Below are 15,976 nucleotides of genomic sequence, written 5' to 3' on the forward strand. Positions count from 1 at the left end.
CAAAGTGAATGGAAAATATTTTCTCCTGTAAACCTACCATGAATGGGGGGAGGAGAACAAGAATTATAATGATCACTATAATGGAACATAATTATTCGTGATCAGCCAGTTTGAAATTTGGACGTATTTTTGACGACACTTATTTTGCCTGAAATGCCCTTCTTACAAAACTTTTTTCTGTGAGTTGAAAAATGATTACAAGAAGTGATAAATGGTCTCGTATCAGACTGACAAAGTTTTTCCAATTTTAAAAAAAGAAGGAAAAAACAGGATCTACAGAACATGTGAATCAACTAAGTGAAAAGAAGCCACTAAACTGTAGTCGAGATCTGGCCAATAAGCAACTACTAATAAATGTATGGGTAGTTTTCAAATAGTTGGATGAAAATGAAACTGCAGGACAAAATACAACACAGATACAGGTGAATTGTGTGTACAAGTACGTGTGAAATATACTTGACAGGCATTTGTGGACAAAGTCATGGGTAAAAAGCTCATCCTAAACCCTGGAATCATTTCCACCACATTTGGTACACATATTACTTACAATATGGACAGAAATACTGTGGAGGTAAGAACCACCAGCCTCCTACTGGTATGTGAGTGATAATATGGAGAGAGAAAGGGGGGGGGAGGAAGACTGACAGAAAGAGAGGGGGACGGAGGAGATGAACAGAAAGAGGGGGAGGGGAATGGGCAGAGAAAGAAAAGAGGAGACAGACAGACACACTGAGGGGAGAAAGAGATAGGCAGAGAGAGGGAGGAGGAGGAGCAGGAGGAGGAGGAAATGGAAAGAGAGAGGGGGAGAAGGAGACAAACAGAGAAAGGGGAGGAGGAGACGGTCAGAGAGGAGGGCAGAGGAGGAGGGCAGAGGAGGAGATGGAGCAATAGAAGACTGGAACGAATACATACCCAGGCAAAGCTGGGTACTCAGCTTGTATTTTGTAAATGATGGTTATGTGTAGGATTTTATTTGAGAACAAAGTTTTCTAAAACCCTACATGATTTTTTTAATGCTTCAGGGATCAAACACTGGAGTCAATAGCTCCAAATGACACAGTTCAAGCTGACTGTAATGGAAAGTAAATTTCAAAGTTAGCTATGAAGACTGAAGAAAAAGTATCTAAGCATGGCTGATGTGTGTCAGTGACAGACATCTGGCCACGAGTCAGATTATGCAATTTATATAGAACTTTCAGTAAGAACTTTCAGTAACAATGCAGAAATTGTGACACACACACACACACACACACACACACACACACACACACACAGAGAGAGAGAGAGAGAGAGAGAGAGAGAGAGAGAGAGAGAGAGAGAGAGAGAGAGAGAGAGAGACTGAGTCAAGATTACATGAGAATACCACTGATTGTGAAGCAAAAGAATGATTTTACATCACTTCCGCATTCTTATTATTAGCACTGATATTGAGATGTCCAACTCACTTCTCACAAAAATCTGAAGATAGACTTCCCTAATCAACTGCAACAACATCAAACCACACTTTTCTTCAAGGCATTATGGAAGAAAAATTTCAATGGAATTATGTTCTGCGAGATTGACCAATTTGTTTCCTTCTCAGAATTCCAGTTTATTCCCACCCAAGTTAGGATACAGTTTGTCCAAGCAGTCAGTCAGACAGGCAGCCAACCAGTCTTGGTGGGTCCAGGGGATGGTATATTAGCAGGGTGCCTTTTAACATACCATATGTGATCATGCTGCATGTAGGAACAAGGAAGAAAACACATCCTACCTACCTGAGTGCCTGTACAAGAGAGTGTTAGCAACTTGGGCCAAGAATCCTAGGTGGCTTCCCAGTTAGCAGTACTGACTGGCTACACACACCTAGTATGTACTGAGCAAATTCTTTGTCAGAATTTCAGATAAACTTATAACCTCTTCTGAGGCAACATTCCTACCTCGGTACATAGGTCACAATTAACTATAAAATGTTTAACAATAACTTTTGAAAGTAGATTACAATTGGCTGGGCAACCATTACATCATCATCTTAAAACTTAGCAATGATTTCAATCTTTTTTAGTGCCTGTGGACTACTACACACATCCTTCCATTCTCTGATTCCATTCACGAATTTCTGTCCAGTTCACATAAATTATATACGTACTAGGATAATTACAGCAAAATGTATCCACTGCTGTGCAGCCTATAAGAGACAGAAAGGTGGCAGAACAGGAGGATGACATTTGGTTCCCTTTGGCAGAGTCGCATTATGTAACATTGGAGTGACCTCCTCCTGACGCCATGAGACTGACTGACCGACCACTTGGGTTTATTTTTATTGAGATAAATAAATCAGAATTATACTGTTGTTGGAATTGTGGCTGACATCACTCTAATCGACATTTACATCTATAGTGATTATTCCCTAGTCTCAAAATGTTTCATTGAGTAAAAACATAGTGTTTCTTAATCGGACACTCTGCATTCTATTAATTAGATATGCTGAAAACCAGTTCCAGAATTATTTCCACTACAATACTATTTGTTTTCCTAAGAGAATACTGTGAATTGTACAATTAAATGCTTTTGACAAATCACAGAAAACAACAGTTGCCAATATTTTGTTATTTACATTTTGCATAATCTGATTCCTGAATCGAAAAAGTCATGTCCTGTGGAGAGATCCTTTTGAAATCCAAAGTGAAACTGAATAATATTTTATATTGGTATTGTTGTGTTATTGTTCTTGTGTACATATTTTTTTTTCTGTACCTTCAAACACATAAGCAGTCAGACTGGCTGATATTTGTGTAGAATTGTCATTGAAATACAACGTTCAGAGTGCCCTACAAAGTCTATCGTCACTATAGCATTTATATAAAAATGGTTAATTGAGCAATAATTACAAATTTCAGTAGTTCCAGGACACACTTGCACAGAATAATAGCAAAAAGATTCAGAATGAGATTTTCACTCTGCAGCGGAGTGTGCGCTGATATGAAACTTCCTGGCAGATTAAAACTGTGTGCCCGACCGAAACTCGAACTCGGGACCTTTGCCTTTCGCGGGCAAGTGCTCTACCAACTGAGCTACCGAAGCACGACTCACACCCGATACTCACAGCTTTACTTCTGCCAGTACCTCATCTTCTACCTTCCAAAATTTACAGAAGTTCTCCTGCTAACCTTGCAGAACTAGCACTCCTGAAAGAAAGGATATTGCGGAGACATGGCTTAGCCACAGCCTGGGGGATGTTTCCAGAATGAGATTTTCACTCTGCAGCGGAGTGTGCGCTGATATGAAACTTCCTGGCAGATTAAAACTGTGTGCCCGACCGAGACTCGAACTCGGGACCTTTGCCTTTCGTGGGCAAGTGCTCTACCAACTGAGCTACCGAAGCACGACTCACACCCGGTAATCCCAGCTTTACTTCTGCCAGTACCTCGTCTTCTACCTTCCAAACTTTACAGAAGCTCTCCTGCGAACCTTGCAGAACTAGCACTCCCGAAAGAAAGGAGTGCTAGTTCTGTAAGGTTCGCAGGAGAGCTTCTGTAAAGTTTGGAAGGTAGAAGACGAGGTACTGGCAGAAGTAAAGCTGTGAGTACCGGGCGTGAGTCATGCTTCGGTAGCTCAGTTGGTAGAGCACTTGCCCGCGAAAGGCAAAGGTCCCGAGTTCGAGTCTTGGTTGGGCACACAGTTTTAATCTGCCAGGAAGTTAGCAGAAAGATTAATTATGTGCAGTTTCATTGCAAAATACCTATGATGCTTTTAACATGTTTCTGTGACAATCTCCTAACTGAAAAAAGAAAATAGTGCAAACATGCCTGAATATTCTTGGAAAATAGCAGCTGCCATTTCCAAGCAATAATTGTCAGTACCTTAAGAAACTTGCACATCTTTCTGTTTTGAGAAGTGTACTACCATCTAAATGAAAAAGTTTGCATCAGTGTATGCAAGAAACAAAAATGTTTACACTGAAATAAGTCAAGAACAAAGTTTCATTATGAAACAAAGAAAAATTGCATCTTTTAGAATGACTTAACTAAATCAACACTGGTCCATTCATCTCAGTAGCGCATACATGTTCTGTAAGAATTTTCTACTTTGTTCTGAATCCCCATATAAAATTTCAATTGCTACATTATTGGCCACCATCTCAAACTGAATACATGGTCATGTACGACCTACACAAGCAACAACACTTTTTAACTCTACGAATTTTTGCAAGAGCGAGATACCCAGTTGGTACTGTGCTGTTACAAAGCACAAATGTATTATGGGAAAATGTAAAATATTCTTCAAGACCTCTCCAGGCAGCACCAAGCCGAGCCAGGCCAACACCCCACATTGCAAACAAAGCAACAAACAGGCAGAAAAATGACACTGCAGAAAGCAGAACAAACCTGGAAGATATTGCCTCACCTCACACGAGTGAGAGGTCAGAATCACAAACTCAGCAACATGACCTGAGTGAGGAGAAGACATCATATCATTCTAGCAGCACAGCCTGATTTCGTAACAGTGTGTCCTAGTTAGATATCATGAGAAAAACTCACGATAACCTGACCGAAGCACCTTCACTCCCAGGTGCAATAATATTGTGGTCGACTAACATATTGCGGAAGATTGATTTTAGCCTAGTCTGTGAATCACAGAATAACCAGTTGAGTCTGCAAATTTCATTACACAGTGTAGTAGAATCTACTTTTGAGACTTTATTATCCAATATCAGAATTAGATTATTACCTGACCACAATATTATTGCACTTGGTCACCTGTGGTCCTTATCGGAAACATGCAGTTATGTTACAGTAAACAAGTACAGTGGTCACTAAGGAAAATGTAGCAGATTGTGAATGATTTCAAGACAATTGTGCATGTACTGTTTACTGTAGCATAACTGCGTGTTTCCGATAAGGACCACGGGTGGTCAAATGCAACAATATCGTGGTCAGGTAATAATCTAATTCTGATATTGGATAATAAAGTCTCAAAAGTAGATTCTACAACACTGTGTAATGAAATTTGCAGACTCAACCTGTGAGGCTCAAAGGATTATTTCAAATGCTTGCAGCACAGTATTGCCAAGGATGGAATAATTTGGCTATTTCAAGTCTCTTGCAGCATATCAATTTCACAATTTAGGGTACACTCACTTAGCATTTTGAAACAATCTTATTTTTCATTAGTACAGAAGAAGTCTGTCTGAAAAACAATGCACAGTCCTCTGCAGACACACTATAAGCCCTTACTCTGAAAACTAAAAATACTAACTGTACTCTCACTACACAAAGACGTGATTTAATTATCATAGCTAACCTTGAGGATTATCTGAAAAATGCTATCATGTCTACAACATCAAATACAGCTCAACCCTCCATATACAGCTAGCAAAATAACTTTTACACAAAGGTATGTAAGCCATACTTTATTACAACACAATGCCAGTTAAGATCAGACAATTAGAAGAAAAAATAAACTTAAGAAATCTACCTGAGCAGTGTTTTGACTCTAGATGACGAAACTAGTGTATAATATTTATTATGTTTGTTTATATTTTACCAAACAGAAAAAATGTCACAGAATTGCTGGTACACACAAAAATCATTTGTTGCTTAGGAAATATGAAGCACATGCTTAAGACCAGCAAACTATGAAGAACAAAGACAGAAACATGTGCTTGTGTGTGTTCCATTTCCTTATAATGAATTTAAGTAAAATTTTCATGTACATTGGGACAACATACAATATGTATTGTCTATGAATGGATAAATAAATAAAAAATAAAAATGTGACTGACAAAAAATTCCTTGGACCAACCGAGGCTTGAAGAACTGACATTTAGATTTGCAGCCTGACACACACCCAATTAGCCACACACTAATATGGATACAAACCTACTAAGAAATCCAAGGGAAAGCTGAAAAGTAATGCCTCCAATTTTTTTTTATTCTGTACGCTTCACTCACACAAGGTGTAACCGTTTGCCATGAGGGGCCTCCAAGTTGTAGTGTGTCATGTGGCAGCGTGTAACATGCATGAGAGGTCCCCAGGACACTGAAAGCACAAATTCAACAAGTTCAGCCACACATTCAGCATGACAATGCCAGACTACACATGAGTGCTGTGACATTTGCGACAATCTGATGTCTTGGTTTCAATGTCATTGATCATCCTCCATACAGTTGCGACTTGGCCCCCTCCAATTTTTATCTGTTTCCAAAACTTAAAGAACACCTTTGAGAACTTCACTTTGCCAGTGATGCAAGCAGAGGTGAGGTTGTGCCTCACTCAACAGAGTCAAACATTCTACAGTGACTGTAACAACGAGCTAGTCTCCATATGGCACAAACACGTTTGCCATCAGGGCAACTATGTTGATATATAAATGAGGGACATGAAGAATAAAGCTTTACCATATGAATTAAGTTTGTTTTGTCTTAAAAGAGTTTTCACATAAAATTTTTGAGGAATGACTAACTGTGTATTTAACACAGGGCCGGCATATGTAGGAAAAAAACATATGAGGATGCTATAATTACAGAGTTCTCAAAAAGTGAAGCAACCTTATGCAACAAATCTCTTTTTAGCTCCAGACAGATGCAGCGAAAAGCAATTGACAGTAAGTTTTAAAGCAAGGAACTCTGACAGCCAAGTTTCATAATATTCGAGTCCCATAAAGTCTCCAATGTCATCTAGCTTGTGTGATCTCTCCATTGGTACTGTCATGACCTCTTACCTGAAGAGAGTGGTAAAGTGTAGCTTTCTGACAGTGGTTCACGTGACGGGGAATAATTTGATACAAACAGTCTGAGAAGGTATAGTTTCACCTTGATGGAAATGTAAATGCATAGAAATCACACATTTGGGATATGGAAAATCAAGTCAGCTGCACCAAGTTCTCTCTGTGTTGCTGTGCAATTTCATAGGTAAATCTTCTCCGCATTCTTTCACGGTATGATGAACAGTGAGGACTACATATAGATGGTGCAACAATTTGTCAATCCTACAGCAGAAGACCAGCTAGACTACACATGATTTCAGCAAGAAAATATTCCGCTTGGTACAGCATATCTCCATGATGTCTTTGGATCAAAGTTTTCATAGACAAGAGTTTTTGAGGTGGTTGTGACTCCTAAGGTCTCCTAATATATTCTCATCTAAATTTTCTTGTGCAGATACCTTAATGACACTACTTACAAAGCTCACTCTTAAACTATTCCCGATTTGTAGGAAAGCTGAACAATGAGCAAAGGCCACTTTCAACAATTTCTATGACAGCCATTTTGCCACAAGATTGTGATACTTCCTGAACACACAGTACCTTTCCTTCTCAAATAGGGAAACTTTCTAATGCACTAAATATAGAAAATCATGGTTAAATAAGGTAAGAACATGATCATTAGGCTACACTACAGGTCAATGTGTTTCCACAACCTTTATCTGGCATTCACATTAGCTGGCTTCACCAACTCACAGCCAAATTAGCACCTTTCAACCTAACCTACACCTCAGGATATGCCACCACTACCAACACAGGGGTCCAATATCACACTCTAGTCATGAAATTTACGAAATGTTAAAATACAAGTAGCTAATACTATTTCTCAACGTTTGATCATCTCCCTTTAATATATTTAGGCTAAATTAAAACCTCAAAAAATCAACAACCCTTTGTTTCTGTCTGGTAGCATAATAAGGCATTGACACATTTCATGAAAATTTTCCAAATACAAAAATGCTGACTTATCTCAGACAATATCTTTCACAGACAGTTTTATACATTGACCATGACCTCCCTGGCAGGAAATTTTATCTGATGTACTTCATTGTAAGTACTGTGCATGCAGCACAATAAGTTATTAACGTACTTCGATAACATTAAATGACACCACAGCACATACTTTTTGCCAAATGCCTCAATGACATATCACTTAAGCTGACTAATGAAAGACAGTACAATGACTATTTTTTTTTAAGTCTTCAAAATCTAACATGCTGACACAGGTTGTCCTTTTTTGTATTCCGTGGAGGATTAGGCTATGGAGAACCAGTAAATGTTTACTACTCAATGCATGTAATAAAAGGAAAGGAAAAGGATTTGACTACTAACTTATATGAGATAGCCGTGGAAGAAGTATAAAGTTACCTTGTGTCTTGAAAAATGAATACACAGAAATTAGTTAACCACACAGGCAATTAAATGATAATTTTGACATGCATAGGCTCTGTTTTCGAAAAGATTTATCTTACATAGTTGTTGAATGGTAAGGGCCAATGCTGTTTTCAACATAAAGTTTGGTTTCAACACCACACTGCAATACTAGGCATGGTTCTACTAGAGGTGGCAGGCAACTACACTTCTCAAACCTATGAAATGTCTTACTCAATGAGTTATCGGAGACCTATAGTTTAATACTGACTCCTAACCACAGTGCAACTTTGCATTTTTCACATTTGTGATCACTATCACATGTTCAAAACATTCAGAACTTACTACATCAATTAAAAAAATGTGAGCCCAAAAAATTAAGCTACAACAAAGGAAATGTACTGGAGTCTTGACCCAAGTGCATGTGAGAGCTACAATGTAGGTAATCAGCATAATAAATAGAAGAGACTTCCCTCTACGAGTAATGCAGTCTCCCCTTGCATTTTTTGTAGTTTATATATGATATGTGTATATTATTTTATATGCACAAAACACTTGTAGATTTATTACCAAATAGTTTTTTTCTGATTTCTCTTGCAATTGAAATGTTTAGAACACTACAGACCACACAAGTTTTGTCACCACAATCAAGATCTCAGACAGGCCCCAACAACACACTAGCTGTACCATTGCAAACAGTTGTCCCAGAAATGGCCACTATCATGAAGTGTGAAGAAAAATTACACATTAGGTTCTACAAGACTTTAACATAAATTGTCTCCCATTCTTGCAACATATCTAAGAACTTTATCAATTGGATTCAAGGAACAAATTTCTTTACATTGAAAGGAGATTTATCATTACACCATACACAGAAATTTAAAATTTTAATGTGCAATTTCGGTAAAACATTTAACATTTTTTCCAAAAATGAGCTTGCTATGAAGAACAAATAGACTATCATAACAAATAGAACACTGCACAGTCTTTTTCAATTTTCTTCACCACTCGGATCCCTATTTCTCAATCAATAAAAGTCCACAGAAGACTTCAGGATGGGTATGTTAAGTGTTGCTACTGTCAATCTTTGTTGTCAAGAGTAGCAGTTGTTTACTCTGCTGCATTCTGGCCATTTTTAATAAAACCAATAGGAGACACTGAAACGACCAATTCCCAGAGAAGAAAACTCATTCAGATGGAGGGTAAATGTTCGGTGGGAAGTATTACATCATTAACATAACTTTCCCGTATTTTGTACAACACAACATCGACTTTGCATATTTGGAATCATTTGATACACTCTATAAGGAAATAATGTCACGTATAAACAAGCATGGTTACATTCAAAGCATTACCTGTGAGGAGACATTTCACCCAAAGTAACTTAAAATGGAAATCAGAACAGCAAGATCTTTTTTTTTCTTTCGTTTCAGGGAATGTGAAATCATTTCCACACGGATAACTTAATCCATAACGGCGTAAAGAAAACGCTATACATTGTCCACACACAGAAAAATAGGGCAACAATCGCACTTAAAAATATAACCACATTCTTATTAATGTAGCACAGGAGTTAAATCCCCATAATAGCTGCCACACGTAGCACTAACAGTAACGCCCTAATCTTATCTCAAGGCGAGCTTCCGTATACAATAACAGGAACAAAATTCTATAATAACTTGGAGTGGCAATGAGTTTATAAACAGTTGATTAGAGACAATAGTACAACACAAGCGCAACATGTCGGTACGAAGTTACTTACTGCAATTCACTCTGTGCGCACTTTCAAGCCACGGGAGAAAAACAATGCTATAGAAGCAAGTGTTATGTTGGTGGGGTTAACGATAAGTTACGATGTTCGGCTTTAATTGTTGCAGAGATGAAAACGATATCAATGTCCATGATTATGTAAAATCGTGGGAGTTCAAGTTACATTAAATTTGTATTTTTAAACAGACATCATAAATATTCTAAGAACTGACACTTCCCCATCACAACGGCATTACACTACTATTGTCTGTGCTCAAAGATAAACCAGTTACCGGACGGCTGATGAATGCAAGGAAGTTAGAAAGCTAACCATTCGTTGCTGACACAAGTGGAATACTCAAGAGCGCATTGAGCTTAGCGCGCGGCAGTACACTTTTTCTGGTGTAGCAGTAGTGTGTTTAGGTTCACGCGTTCGTCCTGGCAGCTAACAAATAGTTTTTTTTATTGAATTTCGATCCCCCCCGCCCCCCCAAGGCGGCGGACTGGCAGCAGCTTAGTATGCCGCTCTTCAACCTACAAACTTTGTTTTAAAAAGATGAAGAGAATAAATAATAAAAACAGGCGATAAAATCGGAGACTTAAATAGTAACATGGCGAAAAAAAATCGTAGAACATAAAACATACAACAAAGGGATGATGATGCAAATAAAATACATACGAAGCAGACAGGTCATACGAAGCAGACAGGTAAAATAATAGACAGACAATTAAAAAACACGGCGACAGTCTGGTTTCTGTTCGCAAAAGACATAAAATTCACACCCAGTGACAGCATGGTTTCTGTTCGCAACACTAGAAAGACGAACAACACTGAACATTCACTGGAACACTGCACTAAAAGGGTGGCAAATGTGACAACCACAGCCGAGAGCAGGTGGGGGGAAACTGGACAGATGATGGGAAAATAAAAAATGAAAATGGGGGTGGGGCGGGGAAGGAGAGGAAAACGAAGGGGGGGGGGGGGGGAGGGGCGACAAATAGTTTAGAGGAAGTGTTTACTTAAGTCACGGAAAGATTGCTGTCAACGACTACAGTTAAAACAGAAACAAATGACGCGTTACCGGCCAGGGTCGTCTGTGGCACTGCATGCAGGTCATACCATCGAGCCAGTCATGACACAGTCTCCCTCAACAGTGCAATTTACAGACCAGCGTCACTCGGTTACTGCTGAAATCTGCCTTCAACATCGCTGTCCTCAGAATCATCGGATGGAAGTGGAACGTCATTCCTCGTATACAGCTGTCTCGTCGCAGTCTCCGACAGTCGACACACAGCACCCAGCGACAAAAACCAACACACCAATCACCATCATCACAACAAGTACCAGCTCCTGATGCAAACCCAAGTGACCTGCATAGTAGTAATGTTGTAGTGGAATTGATGTAGTTGACACCGCAGATGTTGCCTACACTGTGAAAGCCATAGCCATAGACAGTAACTTGTGTGCTAGTTCAGTAAACTGCCATTGCAGAGGGCAGTATACTTCCCACCAATCGTGTAGTATGGACGTGGCTATTTCAGTGCCCACAGCGGTCTCTCCTGCATCCCCCCTACCATCTGGTTTCCTCCTTCCTCTCCACCCCCCGCCCGTTGCCGCGCCTCTATCGCTGTATCCCTCCCTCTCACTACCTCCACACCTTCCATCTCCTTCATCAGGGCAATTTCCAGCGCCTCCCCCTCCCAGATGACGAACTTCGCCGTGACATCTCCCCCTTCCTTCCAACTATAACCTGGCCTTGTTCCTACCCCCTCCCCAGGGCCCCCTTTTTCCTCTCCCCTCCTTCTCACAGAGTGGATTTTCCTCCTTACCCCCCCCCCCCTCCCCCCTGAGACCCTGCACCCCATACTTGCCTCTTTCCTTCGCACATCCCTCCCTACCTGGCCCTCTCCAGCACGCCCCCCCCTCCCACCTCCCCCTCTCTTTCCCTCCCTCCCTTCTTCCAGTCTCCCTCATCTCCTTGCACGCGGCAAATCCTCCGTTTTGATCGTCAGTGTGCCACGTCAGTGTTATGTTTAGTGCTGTTTCTACTGTGCGTCAAGAGGTGTGATTTTAATTGTTTACTGCCTTGAGGTTCGCCGTCAGTGTTTGTTATGTGCTACGCCATCCGTCAATACTTTTTATGCTCCAGTCATACTGTGCCTTGTGTGTGCTACTTTTAAACAGTTTGTATCTCCATTTTGCAGTCACCCCTTTTTTAGTCTATTGCCTTCCATGATGTTCCCCCTTTTTTATATCTATGTTCACCATATTCTCTCCTTTGTTATTTTTAAATGTCTTCTATTTGTTTGTTCTATGTCTTTCAGCTGAAAAGCAGCGCATATGCTGCTGCCTGCCCACCCCGATGGGGAACTGGAGTACAATAAAGAAAAAAAAAAAACTCTCCTGCAGGACACAACACATACCGTAGCAACCATAGCAACAGGGGGAGTACATACCAGCTAACAGGCATGGATTCATATGTTGTGTTTGTAGAATGTGAAATGGTAATATGGGAAAATTATATTCGATGACAATGGGAAGAGCTTTGTTTATAGAAAGTACTAACAATTTAAGACATGAAATTCTTAATATCTCTGCTATTGGCAGACACAGATACAAAACTTAAACCAGATCTGGGTAGTCAGCAAATAAGTTACCGTTGTCTGATGTCTTTCAGCAGAAAAATATGGATGCTTACATCTGTAATTTTCTCACAAAGAGATGGGGCATTATTCAAGATGCTGATAATGCTTTACCTAAAGATAACATCCTTGCCGAAATAAAGTCTGAATTTTTAGTCACAGAAGTGAGAAAAATCCCAAATAAAGTAATTGAAAATGGAGATGTGAAAATCCTCCCACACCTAAGTAGGTTGTAGCGTTTAAATATCACAATTTCCTTAATATGTATATTTGTGCAGTATGTGCTACCCAGTTGCACTGTATGTTCAATCAGTTTTGCAATGCCATGATTTCCTTAGATATTTCCATTCAAATACAGAGTGACTTTGAAGTGCTCACATAGTGGAGTGCTTGGGTGATTGCACTGTAATGGGAACCACGCCGCCACAAACTGCTGTTGCCCATTTTATCAGCAGCACACAGAAACCAAGCACAGTGCAGCATACAGCACTTCTTACTCTTTTGATGCTCCACCCCAGCGTCCATCATTTGCACAGATTACTGCCGGTGTTCCTACAACTTGAGTACTCTTCAATAGTGACTAGGCTAAAGCATATAGGAAACCAGAGGGTTTGTAAATGGTAGAAAACAGGCTACATAAGGGGGCTAAGCATGCAGTTATATCGGTTTTATCTTCCTGGACTTACAAAACTAAAACATTCACTCACAGTCGTACCAGCATGTCTATCCTGACATGTTACATGAATTTCAGGGTCCACAGAGTTCCATATGAGACAATCCATATCCTCCCACTCCTCTGGGCATATCTCAGCCAGATCGAGTAGCTGCTATTAACAGCTTTTGTGCTTTACTACTGCAGATCTTCTACTCCCTGCTCGTATATGGAATGCTGTTGAAGACTTCTACAAGTCTGACAATGGCTTTTAAAGTCCTGCAGTGTAATGCAAAATTGGCTATCTTGAATGGAGAAAATCTTTGTAGGGAACTTGGCAGCAACGACGTATCAGTAGCTTGTATCTGCGAAACTTGGTTCAAGCCATCAAAATTGGTTCAAATGGCTCTGAGCACTATGGGACTTAACATCTGAGGTTATCAGTCCCCTAGAACTTAGGACTACTTAAAGCTAACTAACCTAATGACATCACACACATCCATGCCTGAGGCAGGATTCGAACCTGCGAATGTAGCGGTCGCGCGGTTCCAGACTGAAGCGCCTAGAACCGCTCGGCCATACTACACATTCGCTCCAAGATCACTTCCCATATTGTCCCATCTGATGGACCACGATGTCAGATGCTGCAGTGTCATGCTGAATGCCAGACCTGGCCCACCAATATGGTACACCATCAGACTCATGTGACACTGGAGTGTTACAATGGTTCTGCCCTGGACTGGAGCCATATTGGTAGACCTCTGGATTACCCATCAGTGCTGACTGCTGTGCCGACTTCAGTACTTGATGCTGGACTTCAGTATCCATGGCTACAGGTTACAAATTTCTCGTAAGGTAGCAGTTGTAAGACCAACATGAGAAAAATCTCAAACACAAGATGTTGCTATACCATAACTGGAGAATCGAGTGTAAATGGTATGGACACGATCGGTCCTACTGATCGAGTGTTCTAGGCTAGTAGGGATGGGGTGTTTATGCCATCAAGGACAGGATTCACTCTACGATATCACTGTAATGACTGAATCAGTTCTGCTCTTCTTGAGTTGTCAGCGGTCTTCAGTTCCAGTACACATGCTTAACGAATTTGTTCCCTTGTAGTTGCTACTTAGTCAAACCATTGCTAGACGATGTTGCGTCCTACCCACTGTCTCTTACACAACATTAGAAAGGCAGTTCAGACCATTCTTCTAACGATTTTCTGCTGAGCTCGCTCGCAGTCTTGCTCAAGAGTGCCAAGGTTGTTGTCTTCCTGACTGTGTAACGATGATGAAATGTTTATGTTTCCTGGCTAATGACTTTTGATACTTCCTCATGATGGAGTAACGACAGCCATTCGACCTTCGACCTATTTCCTTACTAATTTGTCACATAACATAACCCTCCACTTTAACATAATGTGTCCTTAATTTTACCCTTTTCTGTCTGTTTGGTTAACTGTCTTGCATACTTACATCTACTTTGAGCCTTTCCTTCATTTAAGTACAAAGAAAATCTTATCCTGGCTCGAATTATTTTTCTAGCTTCCTTTTGTTTTACACTTTCCTCTAAAACATCTTACATATTAGTGCCAATCCATTCCAAAGGAATATCACGGATGATTGTTCCCTTTGCACAACTTATTCTCTTTCTGAGGCAAAAGTAGACTGTACAAATAAAAGCTAATATCATCATACCACTAGTGGTTGATTGTTTGATTGTTACGATATTTTGTTAACGCTTCTTTTGATATTTTCACACATGCTGTAACATTTGATCTCCTGAAATTAGTCCTTTTTTGCAATGATTAACCCATCTATTGCCTGTAATAAAGTGGGATGTAAAGTATTATTCAGAAAGGTGCTGCTTTGCGTGGGTAATATACTTAAAGGTTTTTCCAGCAAATATAACATTGATCCAAGCAAATATAACATTGATCCGAGCTCCTATACTTAAAGCAAGAAGGTGAAACTTTGTTTCCATTATATCATACGTGGTTCTATTTACTAATAATCCACTTTGTTTTAACTCTAACTTTGTCATACCTATAAAAGTACTATTATTGTAGCAGTTCACTATTACTATCTCTGACGAAAACATAAAATATAACCAGTGGCTGATAATCCACTGAAAATGTGGTTGTGGCACTGATACTACTATTTTACTTTCTTTTGCTTCCATATTTCCTAGTAACAACAATTTCTCATAACTGCGAGTTAGTTCGAACGTTCTGCGCTCAAAAAATGGTGACCAACTCCTTGACACAATTGCTGTGGTCTCCTATTGACATAACAACGTGTGTCTCTCTTTGTTTTGACCCAAATAACACTTTATTAATTGACACTTTTGCTCACTCATCGGTAATACATTTCTACATTGTCTTCGACATCACCTAAGAGAGAGGATTACCATAAATCCCCTCCCTCCTCTGTAAAAAGTGTATCTCACAGAAAACTACTATAGCAAACTAAAAAAATATTAATCTAGTTAATCCAACACAAAGTTAAACACAATACACTGCTGTTTTATCACTTATTCCTAAATCTAAGGTCGTAAAGTATGCTCTGTGCTACTCTCATTCGATGCTGTAATTTCTTTTTCTGTGGTAACATGCAGATATTTGCAGTACCCTTAAAAGATTTAACTCTACTGATATGTACAACCAATATTTTCGTTGGTAATTGCAACTTGACTCTGACCAGTGAAATCATCTTCACTACCTGCTATGGTCCTTGAAACTTTGTTAAAAGTTTCTTGGTTTTACCCTTCATGGTACACAGATTTGCTTCACATGTTGGCCCTGCATTCCCATCTTTGGT

The 15,976-nt window shown here is 39.7% G+C and overlaps 1 protein-coding gene across 1 annotated transcript in view; it reads right to left on the minus strand.

Annotated features, from left to right (window-relative positions):
• The window catches only part of LOC126470488 (neural Wiskott-Aldrich syndrome protein-like), a 102,065-nt gene extending 91,937 nt beyond the window's left edge, over window positions 1-10,128 (minus strand). Inside the window, exon 1 of the mRNA XM_050098358.1 lies at window positions 9,879-10,128. The gene's annotated coding sequence lies outside the window, so the exon portion shown is untranslated. The remainder of the gene's footprint in view (window positions 1-9,878) is intronic.
• Between the last annotated feature and the right edge of the window lie 5,848 nt (window positions 10,129-15,976).

Source organism: Schistocerca serialis, chromosome 3 (assembly GCF_023864345.2).
Source record: "Schistocerca serialis cubense isolate TAMUIC-IGC-003099 chromosome 3, iqSchSeri2.2, whole genome shotgun sequence".
In the NCBI taxonomy this organism is placed as follows: Eukaryota; Metazoa; Arthropoda; class Insecta; order Orthoptera; family Acrididae; genus Schistocerca; species Schistocerca serialis.